This window comes from Trichechus manatus, unplaced genomic scaffold, assembly GCF_000243295.1.
Source record: "Trichechus manatus latirostris isolate Lorelei unplaced genomic scaffold, TriManLat1.0 scaffold00033, whole genome shotgun sequence".
Taxonomy (NCBI): domain Eukaryota; kingdom Metazoa; phylum Chordata; class Mammalia; order Sirenia; family Trichechidae; genus Trichechus; species Trichechus manatus.
Genome location: NW_004443969.1, coordinates 18,562,758 through 18,584,241, shown reverse-complemented (window position 1 = coordinate 18,584,241; position 21,484 = coordinate 18,562,758). Strand labels below are relative to the sequence as shown.

Here is a 21,484-nt window from a genome sequence, read left to right as displayed (position 1 = left end):
TTTTTTTTTTTTTTTTGAGAGGGGAGGTAATTTGTTATGCGGTACTAGTAACCGGAAAATATTTAATGTTGAAACATTTTTTGTTTATGATGTGAGCTGAGCTTTTCAGAACCAGTGAATACACAAAAATCACTCTACAGATTTATGTAAATACACAAAAATCATTCTACAACCACTTTTGAAACAAATAAAACAAATGTTGTATTGTTCTTTCTCCTAAAGTAGTATCATAGACAGGTTCTATAAGAAAATGAAAAAGAGAAAGAATCTATAATTAAATCTTATACAGTTTGATAACTTAAACAGAAGCTCTTAGTAATAATACTATTATACTAAACAGGAATTTTCTAGTATTTTACACAAAGGAAAGATAGAAAGGTAGAGGAGAGAGTGAAGTGTAGGAGGAAACAAAAAAATAAACATGTTGAGTGCTATGTCTAGAAAAGAACTTTGGCTGTGTTTGACTGTGGTTACTGGCAATTATAACTGATTAAAGGATTTAGATCACTTTTGAGGAAATTATATTACCATAGAATCTAGAAGTCTGGTCTCAAAACCTCTGACTCTAAACAACCCTTGAGTTCCGTATTTGCTCCACAGAAAGTGGGATATAAGGCAGTACAACATTCATGGAGGCTATACTCCCCAGTGTCCCCTTCAGATGTAGCCTATGGAGGATAATGGAGAAGGAAGAGCCCCCAGAAAGTGGAGCCAGAATCCCTGGAAAACAATGGATACACAGAATCTTTCTAGAAGGCAGAGACAGGGACTGTCCCCATTGCTAGGGTAGGAGACTCAACTGGCCTCCTCACCAGGATTTAATCAATGTTTTGGTCCATTGACAGTTGCCTGAGTTTACCATTCTTTCTGTTAACAGATGAGAAGTATTAATTCATTCATTAATATTTCTGTTACCAATTTCTAGCTCTACCATTGTCTACTGGGTGTGGTGGAGAAATTGGAACAGAGAGCTTATATTTTAAGGTCCAAACCACTGGACCACAGGCAGAGATCTGGGCCTGAGGGAGAGAGCTGTTTATCACTAGAGATTCTGGAATTTGAGCTGTATGCAGTAACTGGATGAGACTTTTGGTTGTTTTCTTTGGGGAGGTGGATACATGCATTCTGAGTGTTGAAAGACAGATGCAAACTGATCTACAGCAAAGGGGAAGGAAGACTGTGGCAGAGTCCGTTGGTTGTTCACCAAAATTCTGTCCTCTCTTCCCTGGGCACATATCTTGACTACATTTCTCAGCCTGCATTGAAGTTAGGAGTGGTCATATGACTAGTTCAGGCCAATGGAATGAGAGCAGAAATCATGTGAACCACTCCCTGGCCAAGGCTGAGAGCTTTCCTTCCATGTTCTCTTTTCCTTCTGGGCTGGCTGGGAGTAAGCATTGGTGGAGGCTCTAGGGGATGATGAAGACGCAATATGAAAAGAGCCCATGCTTCTGAATTACTTTGTGGAAAAAGCCAAACAGATATTAAAACAAACAAACAAACAAAAAAAAAACTTTTTTTTTTGGAAATGTTTCATTTTGGAATAATTTTATATTTACAGAAAATTTGCAGAAATAGTGCAGAGAGTTCCTGTAGAAAACTTCCTTTTGACTGCAATGTTGTAATGCAAGTGAGAAATAGTGACCTATTTCTTAGACAATTTTAAAGGTGCAAATGGCTTGTGTTCCACTGCTAACCTCAAATAACAGTTCGAACACACCCAGCGGTACTGCATAAAAAAGGGCCTGGGCCTGAGGACGTATTTCCATTAAGATTACGCCCAAGAAATCCCTATGGAGCAGTTCTACTCTGTAACACATAGGGTCACCATGAGTGGGAATCAGCTCCATGGAAACTAACAACAAGGACAAAGCATTAACCTAAATAAGATAACCTTAGCTGATGCTTAGTTAATGTTGAAATGAAAGGTCTTATGCATTAGGAGACTGAGAGGCAGAATAGTTAGTTAATGGGAGAGTGATCCTAGAAACCAGGACTTCCCACCTTTTACTCACTGATATTTCAGCTTCTTCCCGGTGCCTTAGTTGGAGAATATATGTATATGTATATTCAGTGTATATATATTTGGTATTTAAACCTATTGAGGAACCAGGAATTTATTTTATATTGTTAGACATTTAGAATTCACTAATCCAGTCACTCCTTGGAAACCCTGTGGGGCAGTTCTATTCTATCCTATAAGGTTGCTATGAGTCAGAATTGACTTGAATGTTGAATATACCATGGATTGCCAGAGGAATGAACAAGTCTGTCTTGGAAGAAGTGTAGTCAGAATGCTGCTTACAAGCAAGGATAGCAAGACTGCGTCTTACATACTTCGGACATGTTATCAGGAGGGACCAGTCACTGGAGAAGAACATCATGCTTAGTAAAGTAGAGGGTCAGCGAAAATAGAAAGACCCTCAATGAGATGGATTAACCCAGTAGCTGCAACTATGGGCTCAAGCGTAGTAATGATTATGAGGATGGTGCAGGACCAGGCAACGTTTTGTTCTGTCATACATAGAGTCACTATGAGTCAGAACCAACTCAATGACACCTACAACAAAAACAATCTTACAATGAGATAATACTACTCATTTTACTAGGTTTTACAATCCACTCTGATCATTTAATGTATATGGTTTATGTTCAGCTACAAGGTGGAAGATTTCTGGGGTAGAGGGAGTTTTCTTGTTCTATTTCCTTGAAATCTGGCTGGATTTCTAGTCTTGAGGTGAAAGGCATTCTCCCGGCAATATGAAGTCCCTCAAGCTTTAAATGTTAGAGAAAGTATTAGTGAGTTAGTGTCTCCACAATATTGGTGACTGGCCACCTAGACATTCCCCTGTGTCAGTCTTCCCATCTTCCATGGCCAAGTCCATGCCCTCATTTGTCCCTACCACTACTAGATTTTGATGGTTAGAATAACCCACCATCCTCTAAATGACCTCTTCCATACACCTATAGACAGATTTCCTTTAAGGCAATATTTCATTTCATAGTAATTTGTGTACATATTGTCAGGGGCACAGGAGATTATTTTAGCTGCTAAATGTTTTTATTTTAATTGTTGTTTACATAATCTTATGGTTTAATAGGAAAAAACTTACATCAAAAGTTATAAGCTCATTTTTCTTTACAATGAAGTTTTAAGTATAAATAATATAACTAAATAAGTAATATGTGCTATATGAAATGGGGGAAAAACCACACAAACGTAGTAAGTTCATGACAGAAGTTTGGAAAACAAATTTTAACTCAAAGGGAAAGGGACAGAGATGACCATTTTCTGGCCACATGGCTATTTCATTCTTGAAGGGAATTACTGAGTACATGGTGTAAACAATAATTCGGATTGAGAAATGATGCAATGATAATACTATCTGCTAACATTCAATGAATACTTACTATTTGCCAGGCACTGTTCTAAGTGTTTTGTGTCCATTAACATAATTACTGTAAAAATGAAGACACAATTTAAGTAACTTTGAAAATTCACATGTAGTAAAAGGCAGGGGTGCTATTCTAACCCAGACCTAAATCCTCAGCTACTACACTTTAGTGCTTCTCCAGCAATATAAATGTATATACACAAAGAAAGTCACTAAATTTGGGGGGAAGTACAAATTTAAATTTCCCTGTGGGCATAGAGGGGATATTTCCAAGGTAGAAAATTGAAGCGTGTCAAACTTATAAATTTGTACACATTTATACAGGAAGCTAAAATCACGTTTCAAATCTGTTATGAATCATCTTAACATTCCTTTATGGGAAGTAATATTGCTGATCATTCTTAAATGAATAAGCCAGCCAATCTATCATGTTCAACCAAGTTATGAAGAAGTTTAAAAAACAGAACCCTTATCATCTGTCTGTTGCTTTAATGCTCTTCTCAGTAAAGCATCAGGCACAGAAATATATGCTAGCATACCAAATCAGGTTATACTGACTGAGACTTATGAATTTAGGAAATTCTAGCTCCCAAATTGCTTGATTATCTCACGTGGGTGTCAGGAAGAGTTAAGATATTTCAAGTGAAGTTTCTTTGCAGGATATACTTAATTAAAATAATAATTACAAAGAAAACTTGGGGTTAACCAAAATCTATGAGAAAAGTCTAAAGGGAAAAAGGCTCTCCTAAGCCACAGTACAAATAACAGAAAATCTTTTAGCACTTACGTAAGTATTTAAGTTATCATCAGATAATTTTGTAAATTGTTATATATATTTAAATATTTAAAAAATCACCCTCTTGAGAAATATTTTGGCTGAAGACATTAGAATCACTCATTTTTAACTGGAAAACATTTCACATTTTGTATACTCGTATGTCAGTAATTTCTAAAGGTAGGTGCTTAAAACATTCTTGCTTATTGATATTATAAAATATCTCTAATACTAGTATTGCAAAGAGAGTACTTTGTGTTTGACAGTCCTAACTCTTTTCTCAAGAATTTTAGACATTTTAAATGTGTCTGACATAAAACAAAACAAAACACAACAAGCAAACTACGTCTTCTCCTAGCAATTTGCTCCTAGATTGTCTCAGAGCACTGACAACTGTGGGTTCCATTATTTGATCTTTGGTCCTTTTCAGTTTTGCAGGTATCAGTAATTAATTATTGAATTTGAAAAACTTGAGCAGCAGTAATAGTATTAACAGTAGCTTGGTACAATTTTATCTTAATAAATAATGTTCTCTGTTAATTATTGCAGTATTTCTTCCAAAGAAACCTCAGAAATACGATTTTGATATTGTTTGCTTTCTTTTTTATTTCCAAATATTCTTAAAAAGTACATAGATCCTCCTTCTAAACAGAATGGACATGTATGTAGGCCTACTAATTATTAAATAATCATAATCTAATTTTTTGCTAATTCTTCTACCCTTAAATTATGAAATTACAATATCATTTTACACTTCCCATTTGCAAGTTTTGAGAATTGCTGCCTCTCAGCTTACTTCCAGTATTTTAGCAAAATGAGGCCCTAACAATTTAAAGTTTCTCTGGCCTATTTATTAAAAATGGCACTTAACAGTTTCTTTTGAGGTAACACGGTTGTGTCTTAAAGTGTTTTCCTATTACGGTAATCTGCATCTGAAGCAACCTATCTTTCCTAATAAACACTTCAGCTGGTGGTAACTCTTCTTTCGAGTAGGGAAAAAAAAGTCAGACTTCAGTTTTTTTTTTTTGCAGTCTTTTTCTCAATGATGCCATCTTTCTATGGTATTTTCATATCCTGTAAAAAGGAATGATTTTTTGCTTCCATTGAAAAAACTTGAAATATAATTGCCTTCTGGCTTAGATTCCTTTCAATCCAATATCTGAATAATCTATATCACTGGAACACTTTGAGATCAAATCAATGAGTTCTTCTTCTTTCTTTGTCTCTACCCACCACTCTCCCCTCTTCTGCTCCTGCCCCTCCTCCTTCCCCAATTAGTTTAGTTTTCTAATGGAGCAAAGCAGAAGGGAAAAATATGCAGAATGTGCAATGCATATTTTCCTTTAAGTTCCCCTTTGTTCTTATTAGAATATGCATCAAGATTATGTTTTTCAGATGTCTTATCCTCCAAAAAAAGGAATTAAAAAATCCAGTTTTTTGAAATGTCTTCAGTTTTTCTTCCATTCTTTTTTTCACTTTTTATCTATTTAAAGAATATGAATCTGATGGGTGGGATTAGTACTTCACTAGAAAAATAACAGAATTTAGGCATATTATTTTCCTCTTGTAGGAGAGTCTACGATGAAAGTTATACATAAACATGAAACATTCCACATAGCTCTGATTTTAAATAGATTACCATTTTTGATGAAAGTTTATAGCTTGTGGCTTAGAATTGAAATAAAATCACTTGAAGAAAAGCATTAGTTTGTTCCAACATTTTCACAGACATGTACATTTTTTGAGGCATACCTCCCATTAGCAACCTCCCTGGAGACTTGGATGAATAAAAAGAAAGAAATCTGTGGTTGAGTTTCTATCTTCACAGTTTTTCAAAATTTTTTTTGGTGTATCCCAATTCTTATGTTTAAATTCTCATTTGTTTCGCGAATTTTTTTTTTTTTTCTTAAAGCTATCACAAAAATTAAGGAAACTTAGTGAAGTTTTTTTTCTTTTTTTTAATATGGAGACTTGGTCAATATTTAATGTACTAGCAACAATTTTGTTGTTTAGAAATAATAAACATAAATCTAAGTGACAGCTGTTATTTTTAACCACATGTATGTGGTAGGTAACTGCTTTTGAGAAAAAAAGAAGGCATGTTAAGATTGGGGACTTTATCAAGCAGTTAATCTTTTAATTTTACCTCTGTGTGGACAATGTAACATTTACCCACGTCTCATAATTATTCTACTACTATCTAAATCTATCTTTATATAGTCCTGTTGTTGTCATTGTTGTTAGGTGCCTTGAGTTGGTTCCAGCTCATAGTGACCCTACATACAACAGAACGAAACACTTCCTGGTCTTGCACCATCTTCACAATCATTGCTGTATTTGAGCCCATTATTGTAACCAGTGTGTCAATCCATCTTGTTGAGGGTCTTCCTCTTTTTCTCTCACCTTCTACTTTACCAAGCATGATGTCCTTCAGGGACTTGTCCTTCCTGATAATATGTCCAAAGTACATGAGACGAAGTCTCACCATCCTGGCTTCTTAGAAACATTCTGGTTAAACTTCTTCCAAGACAGATTTATTCATTCTTCTGGTGTCCAAGGCATATTCAATATTATTTGCCAACACCAGCTTTCACATGCATGTGGGGCAAATGAAAATACTATGGCTTGGGTCAGGTGCACCTTAGTCCTCAAAGTGACTTCTTTGCTTTTTAACTCTTTAAAGAGGTCTTTTGCAGCAGATTTGCCCAATGCAATGCATCATTTGATTTCTAGACTACTGCTTCCACAGGTGTTGATTGTGGATACAGGTAAAATGAAATCCTTCACAACTTCAATCTTTTCTCTGTCTATCACGATGTTGCTTATTGGTCCAGTTGTGAAGATTTTTATTTTCATTATGCTGAGGTGTAATCCGAAGGTCTTTGATCTTCATCAGTAAATACTTCAAGTCCTCTTCTGTTTCAGCAAGCAAGGATGTGTCATCTGCATATTGCAGGTTGTTAATGAGTCCTCCTGCAGTCTTGATGCTGTGTTCTTCATATAGCCCAGCTTCTCGAATTATCTCTCAGTATACAGATTGAATAAGTATGGGGAAAGGATTTAAACCTGACGCACATCTTTCCTGATTTTATATCACGTAGTATCCCCTTGTTCTGTTCGAACAACTGCTTCTTGGTCTATGTACAAGTTCCTCATGAGCACTATTAAGTCTTCTGGAATTCCCATTGTTCGCAATGTTATCTGTAATTTGTTATTCTGCACATAGTCCATGTAATGAATAAGATTCAATAATTATTCATTATTGAATATAAATAATTTGTTACTTATTCAATAAAACACAGGTAAACATCTTTCTGGTATTCTTTGCTTTCAGCCAAGATCCGTCTGACATCAGCAATGATATTCTACCGTGTCTTATAGGGCTACTCTTGAGTCAGAATAGATTCTATGGCACTGGTTTAATGGGAGGTAATTATATAAACCAAAAAAAAGATGAAGTTCTTCTGCTTTGTTCCTTATTAACGTACAAGTAAATTGTTTAATATTTATGCTTTCCTCCCTCTGCCCACAATATCGTTCAACTACCATCATGAGCATCAATAAGCAAATAACACTTTTTAATTTTATTTTCATTTTTTGACTCTTTTCTAGGCCTCCTTTGGTAGTACACTGTCAGTCAGAAATCTGACACTCACTATTATCTTTTATCCCCGGCCGAAAATGAAAGGAAATGATTTAAAAACCTTCTCAGGGACATATATAAAGTGTGTTTATCAGCATTATTTAAAAATTTGCTGAATATTCTTCAGTCAGCATCTGTATCACCTGCAGGGCTCACCAGCCACTCAGTCTCGGGGTAAGTCTACTTGAGTTAAATTCAGCTTCACACATTTTCCTGTCTCTTAGATAGCCACAGGGAAACACTTGCTGGAATGACCCTAATGTCTTAAAATTCTTCCCTTGTCTATTTATTCCCAAACACATGTGTTTCTCCAAGAAAAAATAAGCCTGCCTAATGACTTTCCAATTTAAATAAAAATTACTTATATACAGCATGCACATTTCCTTGTTTATTGCTGAATACTACTTTCTTTAGTTCTCCCATTTCTTTCTCAGATGCTTTCAGTACACTATTTCTGTCTAATAATTTTCTCAGACTGAAAGGTATCATTCATATGGAAGCTGGACACACCGCAATTTCATCCTTTGCATTTGCTCATAGGATAAGAACTACCAGGAGCTAGAAGCACACAGAGGTCTAGGTAAGAAAAGATTTGTCCTTTTTTCCGTGTGAAACGCATTCACGTATTGCCTTAGTTTTTAATTTGCCTTGTTGTTGTTTTTCCTGGGGGATCACCTGTGTTTAGCCATAAATTTTTAAATCAATATAATGAGAAGCTAGGGAGGAAAATAGACACATAAATATTCTTCTCTAACCATATTACTACCACTGGTATTAGATATAGGTTATTATATATTTTGAATATACTGTGGGCTTCCAGAAGAATGAACAAATCAGTTTTGGACCGTATGCAACCAGAATGTTCCTTAGAAGTGAGAATGGTGAGACTTTGGCTTGCTTACTTTGGAGACATCATCAGGAATATCAATAACTAGAAAAGGACATCATGGTTTGGTAAAGGAGAAGGTCAGCAAAAATTAGGGAAACCATCAAGGAGAAGGATTGACATAATAGTTGCAACAGTAGCCTCAAACATACCAATGATCATGAAGATGGCAAAGGATCAGGCAACGTTTTGTTTCGTTATACGGAAGATCACTATGAGTTGGAGCTGACTCAACGGCAACTAACAACAACAATTATATATAATTTGTTGGAGTCACAGTTATAGTTCCTAGAATTAGCAAGTAAAATAGCTTACTGTTACTCATCTTTTTGACTCCTCATAATAGAGATATTTACTCTGTTGATGTAAACAAGAGGCAATCTAGAATACTTGGGCAAAACTGATATCTTCTCCACACTCTGTCTTATGTTACCTTTAAATAAAGAGATTCAAGATGACAGAAAATAATACCCACAAAACTATCTCACAAACACTTCAAAACAAGGCAAAACAGAAGACATACAAATAAAACGAGAGTCTGAATTATTAAGACTGTCCTCCTACCCAAAGGTCAGCGTTTTGAACCCACCAGCTGCTCTGCGGGAAGAAGATGTGGCAGTCTGCTTCTGTAAATATTACAGCCTTCGAAACCCTATAGGGCAGCTCTACTCTGTCCTATAGTGTTGCTATGAGCTGGAATTGACTTGATGACAGTGGATTTTACCTAATTTTAGCTGAATGAAACAAATCATTGTCAAATCACCATTAGGCTGTATTGGGCAGAAACAAGCTATATCTAATTTCATGATGTTTAACAGTCTGGAAATTCTCAACAAATTAGAATCAGGCTTTATTTTTGGTCTCATATACAAAGTTTCTTTCATTGCCCAGAAGGGTTTAGTTGAAATACCAAGTTTACTTCTTACTTCTTCAGTGCATGTTTAATCACTGAAGACAAAATCTCCTTTTTTGGATAACTGTAATCCACAATGTATCAAGTTTAATCCACGATATGTAAAGTTTGATGAAGATACCTGCCAACAGTGATTTCCATTGTCTACCAACACCTTTCCTCATACATCATTATTTCTTAATGCCAAAACAGAAATGTACTAACTCACTGAAAATACTCTGCCCGTTTTGAAAGATCACTCCTAAAAGCATTGCGGGAGACAAAGTTTTTAGCAATTATAATGCTCTCTCAAGAATTAATAGACATTCGATCAAATGTTTTAAAATAAGCATATTGAATGCCCTCCACATCTTTAGTCAAGATCTAATAATTTTATCTTTCCAGTTTGCTTTCTTTGTTTAATCTTTGAGGTTTTCAGAGACCCCAAACTCGCCTTATGCTGCCGAAAAAGCAGATTTAGTTCTGAAGGTTAATCCCACTCATCAGGATTGAAGGATGGCACTTTTCCTTGGTCGTAAGCATGTCGACTCAGGCCAGACAGCTGTTAGGACATTCTCCTCTGGGAATCGTGCCCTCAACACCCACCGTTGATGCACATACATGGTCTACTAGCTGCCGACTTCCGTGCCCATCTGCTCAAATGGCATGGTGCCCACTCACAAGTTGGCTGGATCCTTGCCCTTAGTGTGTAGGTGCCAGGCAACGATGGGTTTAGATGGGCAGCCTGCATAATACTATAAGTGACAATTTTTTTTCTCTCTCTCTCTGAATAATATTTGTCCTCTGTGCCTTCTCTGAAAGAGAAACTTGTGTTTCTCTACCTTTGATTATATCTATGTGTACATGTGGCCTTGTACAGGTAGGTGTACAAATGTTGGCAACCTGCTACCAGGAGTAAGATGAAAGGAAAGAATTCATTGAGTCCCCAATGACAATTTCTAACACTGAAATGGGGTGGATTGTGAAAATTCCGACCATCTGGAGTCTGTCGGAAGAAATTTACCATGAGTATAAGTACAGCAGACCTTTCATAGATAGCAATGGCACGAGGAAATAGCTTTAGTTACGGCACTTTTTGTCTGTCAAAGCATCCACACAAATCACTTGCCTTGCACTGGAAAGTCACACACAAAAGCAACAAAATAAATCAAGAAAAAGAACAAGCTTAATGGGAACACAATTTATATGCGCAGTAGGGGCAAAGGTGCAAGCTATGCTATTCAGACCTCAGAAATAACCCTGACTGGAGGTCCTAACGGTAAGAAAAAGAAACAGAAATACCATTTCTCTTTCCAGTCTCCAGCAGACCCGTGGATGGGAATAGATTGGCATAGGAGGTTGTGACTTTAATGATCCAAAGCATATGAAAGCTTGTTAGCAGACAGCAGACAGACATAAGTAAGAACAACAGTAATGGTTGCATCTGCAGCCTGGCCTATGGTACTCAAACCAATCGGGCAGCAATAGAGAGCAGTGCCTGGAGGTATGTTGAAGCCGTGTTTTCCTTGTGTATTTACTTAAGGGTGATTGAATTCAGGGTGTTGTCAGTCGGCCTTGGAGAATGGTTATCCTATGTGTAGGCATGATCTTTCTCCGTGACTATGCTCTGTTGAGTCAGTTAGTTATGTGTGACTACTTGATCTGTCCTAGTCTTTATTCAGTGCCAAAATCTTCGAGTCCAAGTTCCAAAGGAACAGGGCCTAAAAACTTTTGGCTCCAGAATCCAATTAGGCTTCTCTGCTTCCCTAGCCAGAAATGCATAAATACCCAATGGCCAAAACCAAAGAATTTGACATTGTGGAATGAATGGAGCTGTCATATACCACTAAAGTGTGGAAATATCTACTGTTTGAAGTGACGATTAGTTCAACATCTTCAGTAATCGGAACAGACTTCTTTGGACACCTTTATAAGTTAGCCTGACTTTTGATTGGGAATGTTTCTGGCAAGCTGTTGATTCCAGATATCAGAAATGCAAGAACATACGGTTTATAAGAGAAAATCTGCCATTTTTTTTCTTTTTAACTCTCAAAGGCAGCACATTTTCACAAAAGACTGATCCTTCATCTTGCTTTTCTGATTGACCCTGAAGTTAGCACCACTTGTTTAGATGTATTCTTAAATGAAAACTAGTCAAAGTAGAGGTAAGTTGGTATAGTTTGAAAAAATATTATGCGAACCTGAATTTGGAATTATCCGGAGAGTTTCTAGTGAAAATAAACCGAAGAATGAGTGGAATCATCGAAAACTCTTCAATCTGATTACTGTGCTTATGGTTAAACTGTCATAGTTCCCAGAATAAATAATTTCCCTCATTATTTATCACACAGTCCTCTCATCCTTGAGGAGGTAACAGTAAGAATTACACATAACTAATTTATTAAAAAGAAAAAGCAGATTACTGAAAAGAAAAGCAGATACACTGTCAAGGGTTGAATTCTTGAGGGTAAGAGGTCATGTTTTACTCATCTAAACTCACAATACTTAGCATAGTGCTGAGCACGTATTATGGGATTGGTCATTTTATACTTTCTATATATATATATATATATATATGTATTTAAATTTATGTAACCTATTCTTTCATTGAATTCACTAGGACCTTCAATAGCCTATAATGTCTTGCACCTAAGATATTATGTTAGAAAAATATTCATCAGTGTTTTCAAAGCGTGGACCAAGTCAGTAGCTCCTCGTTTACAGATGGATTTCCATACTTTCTCATATGCAGGTAGTCCCAACTTACAGTGGCGTTCCGTTCCAATGACTACATCATAAGGCAATTCTGATGTAAGTCGAATACCTCACTTTTTTTTTTTAGTTTTCATTATGATTGCCCTTTTATTATCACTATCTTTATAAATTTGGCAGTGTTTTGAACAGTAAATCATAAAGTTGAATATCTTCGCGTGAACATCTGAAAACAGTAACATCAGCCAATTACGCACTGCAAGATATTACTAACAATAAGATGTACAAAAAGGACAGTCATAGGAGTGGTTTGTCGTAACTCAAATACACCGTAGGTCAGGGACTACCTGTATTTGACATCTCCTCTGACTGACATAAGTTAGAATTTGCAAAATGAACCCCCTCCATTTGTCTACAATTCAAATAACTATACCAGCTGGATAATAGTTCCCTGCTGTATGCAGTATATATGGTGCTTGGGGCTTAGGCTCTTTTAGATGAAAAAACTGAGATGATATACAGATATAAATATATAGATATAGGTTTACACATAGGTATAGGTATAGATATATAGATATATATAAATATAAACATAGATGGGGCCCAGGTGGTGCAGTGGTGAAGTGTTTGGCTGGTAAACAAAGGGTCGGCAGTTTGAATCCGCCAGCTGCTCCTTGGAAACCATATCGGGCAGTTCTACTCTGTCCTATAGGGTCACTATGAGTCAGAATCAACTCGAAGCAATGGTTATATAGATACAGCTATAATTATCTGTATTTTTTTAAGTTAACATTTACATTACCCAGTTACATAGATAATTATTTTAGATAGCTATACTATCACTTGGAAACCCTGGTGGCATAGTGGTTAAGAGCTACAGCTGCTAACCAAAAGGTTGGCAGTTTGAATCCACCAGGCGCGCCTTTGAAACCCTATGGCACAGTTTTCCTCTGTCCTATAGGGTCACTATGAGTCAGAATTGACTCCACGGCAATGGGTTTTTTTTAATCACTTACCTGCTGCACAAATTACTTAATTTCTTGATATCTCTATCTCCTCAACTTTAAAATATGTCATTGTATATTACTTATACCTCATAGGATTGTTATTAGAAATAAGGGAACTGATACATATAAAGCTGAGAACTATGCCCAGCACACAGTAAATCCTCATTATTGTAATCTCCCCTGTAGCAACTGTATCACTTCTTCTCCAGCACTTCTTTTTGTAAATGGGAAAATACTTTCTAGTAAATGAGTAACTCACATTAAGCCTATGTACCTTTAAAGTATGTTTTCATACTTCTAGACACACTTTTAAAATTACTTTTTTCTTTCTTTGAAGTAAGCCCAACCCGCACTTTCTAAGCCCCTTTCAAAACCTTTTATTAAAAAACCTTTAAACACTCAGGAGATGTTGTTATACAGGATGTGTACACAGGTGGTAGGAATCTTGGAGGCCGTCTTAGAATTCTGCCTATCACAGTCTGACATCTGGCCATCAATGGTTCACATCCCTCTCTCGAGCAAAACGCATCATCCCCTCCTAAGATTTCCAAGAGTTTTATCCCAAAGTCTCATCCTCTAAATCTAAATCTCATCATCTCACCAGTTCAAAGTTCAAAAGCTAGTCATCTAAGCCTTTCAAATACAGTTTTGAAAGAAATTGAGCTACTGGACTTAGATCAGCTATTAAATAGCAGAGACAGGATTTAAACACAGGTAAATTGTAGAGTCAGTGGTGTTTAACAAGTACAGTGCGCTGTCCATTCTATGAAATTGTTATTATTATTATCCCTATTGCATAGATGATAAATCTAAGGCAACTGGGAAAAGATCACAAAGTTAGTAAGGGTCAGAGGCTATTGGTTAACCTAGATCTGATTCAAAATCTCACATATTCTGACTTAATAAAGCTTTAAGTGCTAAACCTCCTGCCTCTCAAAGTGGATACTCAATGAATACTTGTTGGCTGGCCATCCTTAATCTGCAATGATTGTTAATCAAGACATGGAATAATGTTTATCACACTTTCACTCAATTATTTTATAACTAATTAAGTGTCTATTTTCTATTTTCATAATATTTTAGATAAGATCTCTATAAAACCATTGAGAACATTACCCAAGGTGTCATAATGATGGTAATGTTTTGGAAATAAGGGAGATGAATAGACTAAATGTGTGTGCACTTTACTACTGTTCCCACTCAAAAAATGGTGCCATAGATTTTTATTTGGTAAATCCTAGAACTGGAAGGTGATCATCAAGTATCAATATCTGTTCTAGATATGACACTGGTTGGAGTAAAAATGCCAAGATGGATTTCTAGTTGAACATGGTGGATAGACTACACACCTTAATCTCCCCTACCTAATAACATCCCATTAAAATTACCTTAAAAAATAAAAATGTGTTAGCCTTATTGAGACATGTTGTTGTTGTTAGGTGCTGTCGAGTCAGTTCCAACTCATAGCAACCCTATGTACAAAACAACAAAACACTGCCTGGTCCTGCGCCATCCTCACAATTGTTGTTATGCTTGAGCCCATTGTTGCAGCCACTGTGTCAATCCATCTTGTAGAGACATAGAGAATGAGAATATGAGCAAAACTGGCTATCTCAAGAAATTTTTGGAAGATAAAACGTATGAAAATGTTATCATCAGTAAAGTGGAAGAAATTAAACCCTAAGTGTTTATAGCTGTGGAGGATGCGGGTTGTGGGGGGGGGGGGCACATGTGCAATAAGGGCAATCATAGAGGCTAATCATTTGGGAATACCAGGTGCCATGGAAGACAAGGTCAACACTGCCTACAACAGATGGATTGTTGAAAGCCATCATTCAGAAAGGCTTGACTCCCAGGCTCACTCATCCCTTGCACATAGCCAGGTGATTGCTCCCAGACTTCCATGAGACAAGAGACTTTAAACCAGGCAGCCTCTAGAGTCTAGAGTCAGGGACACCAGGCATTGCAGATGACAGAGAAGAGTGTGGGGCTGCAAACTACGAAATTAAAAGTCTACCTACTAAGCAATAGGGCCCCTAGCCCCCATTCTGCACCCTTCCCACAGTAATGCCAGAGGCAAAAATGTACCCTTTCTTCTAGAAGTCTGGAAGAGTCATCTTTATGAGACCAAATGGCACCAAAGTCCTTCAGATACAAAAACTTGGAGATCCTCGGTGAAAAGCCTGCTTCATCATGTCATCGCTCTACAGAGGAGTCTTCAGTCACCAAGCCCAGTGCCCACCTCCAAACACATAGGAATTCCAATCAGCACATCAGTGTCTCTTTTTAAAATATGAATGTGCAGGCATGAGTTTCCAGAAATTAATTAATTAATAAGTTAATTAATTAAATATCTTTATTGAGGGGGCAGGGCAAGACGGCAGAGTAGTCAGATGCTTCTGGTGGACCCTCTTACAACAAAGATCTGAAAAAACAAGTTATTCAATTATATATGGCAATCTGGGAGCCCTGAACGTCAAAGGCAGAGTTGAGGAACCAGACTGAGTGGCAGGGGGAGGGAGAGATGGTTTGGAAGCAGTGAGGTGTTGCCAGACCCGACCTGGTGAGAGCCTGAGCCCTTCAGGCCTGATCAGCAGGTGAGCGGCGAGGCAGGCAAGCAGCCGAGCTCGGGAGGTGCGTTTTCTGCACTGGGAGAGACCCATGCTAGACAGTCTACACGGCTGCGCAGAACCAGTGAGAAGAAACCTTCCATGAAAGATAAGTATTTGGTACGGCTTACTGCACGGATAAAAAACACCCGCCTTAGGGAAAAACTTCTCTCCCATTTACCTCCCTGCTCCCCACTCTGCACTGGGTTCTGGACCGGCTTCAGCAATTGCCAAGTCCCCTGGGCCAGAAGTAGGATCCATCACACCCCTGGAGCCATTCTCCTTGCTTTGGAGAGTGAACGATTAACAAACGGGAAAAAATAAACTGCCAGCTCCCCTAAGCCAGGAACCCAGGATAGGCACAGCTCCTTTGCCTACGCACAGGCGTAAGGGATCCACGGACTTTGAGTGCCTTTCTGCCTGCATAGACTTGTGTGGGTCCATCTCAACAGCATAGGTCCTCATTACTGCAATACAACAGGGTATATACTGGAACCGTAACTTCAACTGTTTCAGCTGTGAAGGGGCAGGTTCTTGACATTTGACACTACTCTGCCCATTAAGCAGGGTCTTCACCTACCCACATCAGGGGCTTGAGGACTGGTGGCTCCACCCACGCCACACAGCCACCTGCGAGAGGGGCTCATGAATAAGAGTTGCCTTCCAGGTCCTTACAGCCAACAGCATTAGGTGCTCATAGTCTGGCTGCAAAACTCACCCACCTATGCACTCTAGGGAACAGGGACACGCCTTCCTCCTGGACACTAGGGGGCAGCTGTCAGCCCCCTGCCTTGCTCAGAGTGTGTCCCCCTGCTGCAGCCAGATGCCTGTGCCTACACCAATCACCCATGCCTGTCTAGGCCTGTAAGTGAGAGCCTACAACACACACTGGGTGCCTGAGCTGAATCCATATAGGAGGAGTGGGTAGACTCCTGAGCTCACATACCTAGTAACAAAACTAACAACCTGGTGACAGGATATTAGAGCTTCAAAGGTGCCAATAATGAAACTAGCTCATATGAGCAGACTATCTGGGCATATTGAAACAAAACAAGAAGCTAGGAAATAGTAAGCAAACATAAAATACATAAATATTATAACTTATTGATGACTCGGAGAAAACAGTTAATATAAAATCACATAAAGAGGCAATCCATGATGGCTTCAGCAAGCTCCCAAAATAAAGAATCTAGAAATTTTCCAGAGGAGGAAAATTTCTTGGAATTACTGGAGGCAGAATACAGAAGATTAATATAGTGAACTCTTCAAGAAATTAGGAAGGAAATTAAGCAAAAGGCAGAACACACAATAGAGGAAATTAAAAAGATTAGAGAAGAGCATAACGAAAAATTTAACAGGCTGCAAGAATTCATAGAGAGACAGCAGTCAGAAATCGAGAAGATTAACAATAAAATTTCAGAATGAGACAACTCAATAGAAAGTCATAGGAGCAGAACTGAGGCAATGGAAGTCGGAATTAGTGAGATTGAAGACAAAGCACTTGACAACTTATTTGAGGAAAAATCAGATAAAAGGATTAAAAAAATGAAGAAATCCTAAGAATTATGTGGGACTGTATGAAGAGGGGTAATGTATGAGTGATCGGCGTACCAGAACAGGGAGGGATAACAGAAAATACAGAGAGAATTGTTGAAGATTTGTTGGCAGAAAACTTCCCTGATATCGTGAAAGATGATAAGCTATCTATCCAAGATGCTCATCGAACCCCACATAAGGCAGATCCCAAAAGAAAGTCACCAAGACATATTGTAATCAAACCTGCCAAAACCAATGCTAAAGAGAGAATTTTAAAAGTGGCTAGGGATAAACGAAAAGTCATCTACAAAGGAGAGTCAATAAGAATAAGCTTGGACTACTCAGCAGAAACCATGCAGGCAAGAAGGCAATGGGATGACATATATAAAGCCTTGAAGGAAAATAATTGACAGCCAAGAATTATATATCCAGCAAAACTGTCTCTTAGATATGATGGTGAAATTAAAGCATTTCCAGATAAACAGAAGTTTAGGGAATTTGCAAAAACCAAACCAAAATTACAAGAAATTCTAAAGGGTGTCCTCTAGTTAGAAAATCAGTAACATCAGATAACAACCCAAGACTAGAACATAGGGCAGAGCAACCAGATTATCAACCCAGATAGGGAGGTCACAAAAGTAAATCAAAGCTAAAACACTGAAAATAGGGAAACAGATGTCAATATGTAAAAGATGACAACATTAAAACAAAAAAGAGGGACTTAAAAATGTAGACATAGATTTTTCATATGGAGAGGAAGTCAAGGCGATATAAAGAAATAAAAGACTGATATAAACTTAGAAAAATAGGGTAAATATTAAGGTAACCACAAAGGAAACTAACAATCCTACAAGTCAAAATAAAAACTAGAAAAATATACTCAGCCAACCCAAAATCAACAACAATGAAAAAGATGAAAAGAAAATACATGAAGATAAACGACTCAGCACAGAAAATTAAGTGGAACAAAGAAACTGTAAACAACACACAAAAAAAGACATCAAAATGACAACAATAAACTCATACCTATCAATAATTATGCTGAATGTAAATGGACTAAATGCTCCAATAAAGAGACAGAGAGTGGCAGACTGGATTAAAAAACACAGTCCGTCTATATGCTGCTTACAAGAGACAAACCTTAGACTTAAAGACACAAACAAACTAAAACTCAAAGGATGGAAACAAATATATCAAGCAAACAACACAAAAAAGAGCAGGAGTGGCAATATTAATCTCTGACAAAATAGACTTTGAAGTAAAATCCACTACAAAGGATAAGGAAGGACACTATATAATGATTAAAGGGTCAATACAACAGGAGGACATAACTATAATACATAAAACAAATTCTAACAGCACTGAAAAGAGAGATAGATAGTGCCACAATAGTAGTAGGACACTTGAACACACCACTTTTGGTGAAGGACAGAACACCAGAAAGAAGCTCGACAAAGACACAGAAGAGCTAAATGCTACAATCAACCAACTTGATCTCATAGACATTTACTGAACACTCCACCCAACAGCAGCCAAATATACTTTCTTTTCCAACATACATGGAACATTCTCCAGAATAGACCATATATTAGGCCATGAAGCAAGCCTTAACAAAATCCAAAGCATCGAAATATTATAAAGCATCTTTTCTGACCATAAAGCCATAAAAGTAGAAATAAACAACAGAAAAAGCAAGGGGAAAAAAATCAAATACATGGAAACTGAACAACACCTTGCTCAAAAACTACTGGGTTATAGAAGAAATTAAGGATGGAATAAAGAAATTCATAGAATCAAATGAGAATGGAAACACATCCTACCAGAACCTTTGGGATACAGCAAAAGCAGGCTCAGAGGTCAGTTTATAGCAATAAATACAGACACCCAAAAAGAAGAAAGGGCCATAATCAAAACATTAACCCTACAACTGGAACAAGTAGAAAGAGAGCAGCAAAAGAAGCCCTCAGGTGCCAGAAGAAAGGAAATAATAAGAATTAGAGCAGAATTAAATGAAATAGAGAACAGAAAAACAATGGAAAGAGTTAACAAGACCAAAAGATGGTTCTTTGAAAAGAGCAACAAAATTGATAAACCATTGGCCAAACTGACAAGAGAAAAACAGAAGAGGAAGCAGATAACCCGTATAAGAAATGAGATGGGTGATATCACAACAGACCCAACTAAAAATTAAAAGAATCATAACAGAATACTATGAAAAATTGTAGTCTAACAAATTTGAAAACCTAGGAGAAATGGACAAATTTCTAGAAAGTAACTACCTACCTAAACTAACACAAATAGAGATAGAACAATGAAATAAACCCATAATAAAAGAAGAGATTGAAAAGGTAACTTGGAAAAAAAAAAAAAAAAAAACCCCAACAAAAACAAGCCCTGGCCTGCATGGCTTCACTGGAGAATTCTACCAAACTTTCAGAGAAGAGTTACCACCACTACTACTAAACGTATTTCAAAGCATAGAGAAGAATGGAATACTCCCAAACTCATTCTATGAAGCCAGCATAATCCTGATACCAAAACCAGGTAAAGATACCACAAAAAAAGAAAATTACAGATCAATATCCCTCATGAACATTGAGGCAAAAATCCTCAACAAAATTCTAGCCAATAGAATTCAGAAACATATCAAAAAAAAAAAAGAAATCACCGTGATCAAGTGGGATTTATACCAGGTATGCAGGGTTGGTTCAACATTAGAAAAACAATCAGTGTAATCTGTCTTAGTTATCTAGTGCTGCTCTAACAGAAAGACCATGACTGGATGGCTTTCACAAAGAGAAATTTATTTTCTCACAGTCTGGTAGGCTAGAAGTCCAAATTCGGGGCATCAGCTCCAGGGGAAGTCTTTCTCTTTCTGTTGGCTCTAGAGGAAGGTCCTCGTCATCATCAGTCTTCCCCCAGACTAGGAGCTTCTCTGCGCAGGAACCTTGGGTCCAAAGGATGCACTCTGCTCCTGGTGCTTCTTTCTTGGTGGTATGAGGTCCCCAATTCTCTGCTTGCTTCCCTTTTCTTTTATCTCTTGTAAGGTAAAAGGCGGCGCAGGCCACACTGTAGAGAAATTCCCTTTACATTGGATCAGGGATGTGACCTGGGTAAGGGCAATGTTACAATCCCACCTTAATCCTCTTTAACATAAAATTACAATCACAAAATGGAGGCCAACCACACAATTCTGGGAATCATGGCCCAGCCAAAATGATACACACATTTTTTGGGGGACATAATTCAAACCATGACATAATCCATCACATAAATAAAACAAAAGACAAGAACCACATGATCTTATCAGTCAATGTAGAAAAGACATTTGACAAAGTCCAACACCTGTTCATGATAAAAACCCTCAACAAAGTAGGAGTAGAAGGGAAATTCCTCAACATAACTAAGGGAATTTATGCAAAGCCAACAGCCAACATCATCCTAAATGGAGAGACTTTGAATACGTTCCCCTTGAGAACGGGAACCAGACAAGGATGTCCTTTATCACCAGTCTTATTCAATATTGTGCTAGAGGTCCTAGCCGGAGCAATTAGACCAGAAAAAGAAATAAAAGGCCTCCGTATTGGTAGGGAAGAAGCCAAAGCATCTCTATTTGCAGATGATATGATCTTATACACAGAAAACCCCAAAGAATCCACAAGGAAACTTCTGGAACTAATAGAAGATTTCAGCAAAGTTTCAGGATATGAGATAAATATACAAAAATCAGTTGGATTCCTCTACACCAACAAAGAGAACCTTGAAGAGGAAATAATCAAATCAATACCGTTTACAATAGCCCCCAAGAAGATAAAATACTTACGGATAAATTCAACCAGAGACATAAAAGACCTATACAATGAAAACTACAAGACACTACTGCAAGAAGCAAAAAGAGACCTGCATAAGTGGAAAAACATACCTTGCTCATGGATAGGAAGACTCAACATTGTGAAAATGTCAATTCTACCCAAAGCGATCTACAGATACAATGCAATCCTGATCCAAATTCCACCAGCATTTTTTAAT

At 37.4% G+C, this 21,484-nt stretch overlaps 1 protein-coding gene across 1 annotated transcript in view; it reads right to left on the bottom strand.

The window, feature by feature from the left end:
• The window catches only part of ARHGAP15 (Rho GTPase activating protein 15), a 713,811-nt gene that overhangs the window by 622,637 nt on the left and 69,690 nt on the right, over positions 1-21,484 (bottom strand). The window lies entirely within an intron of this gene.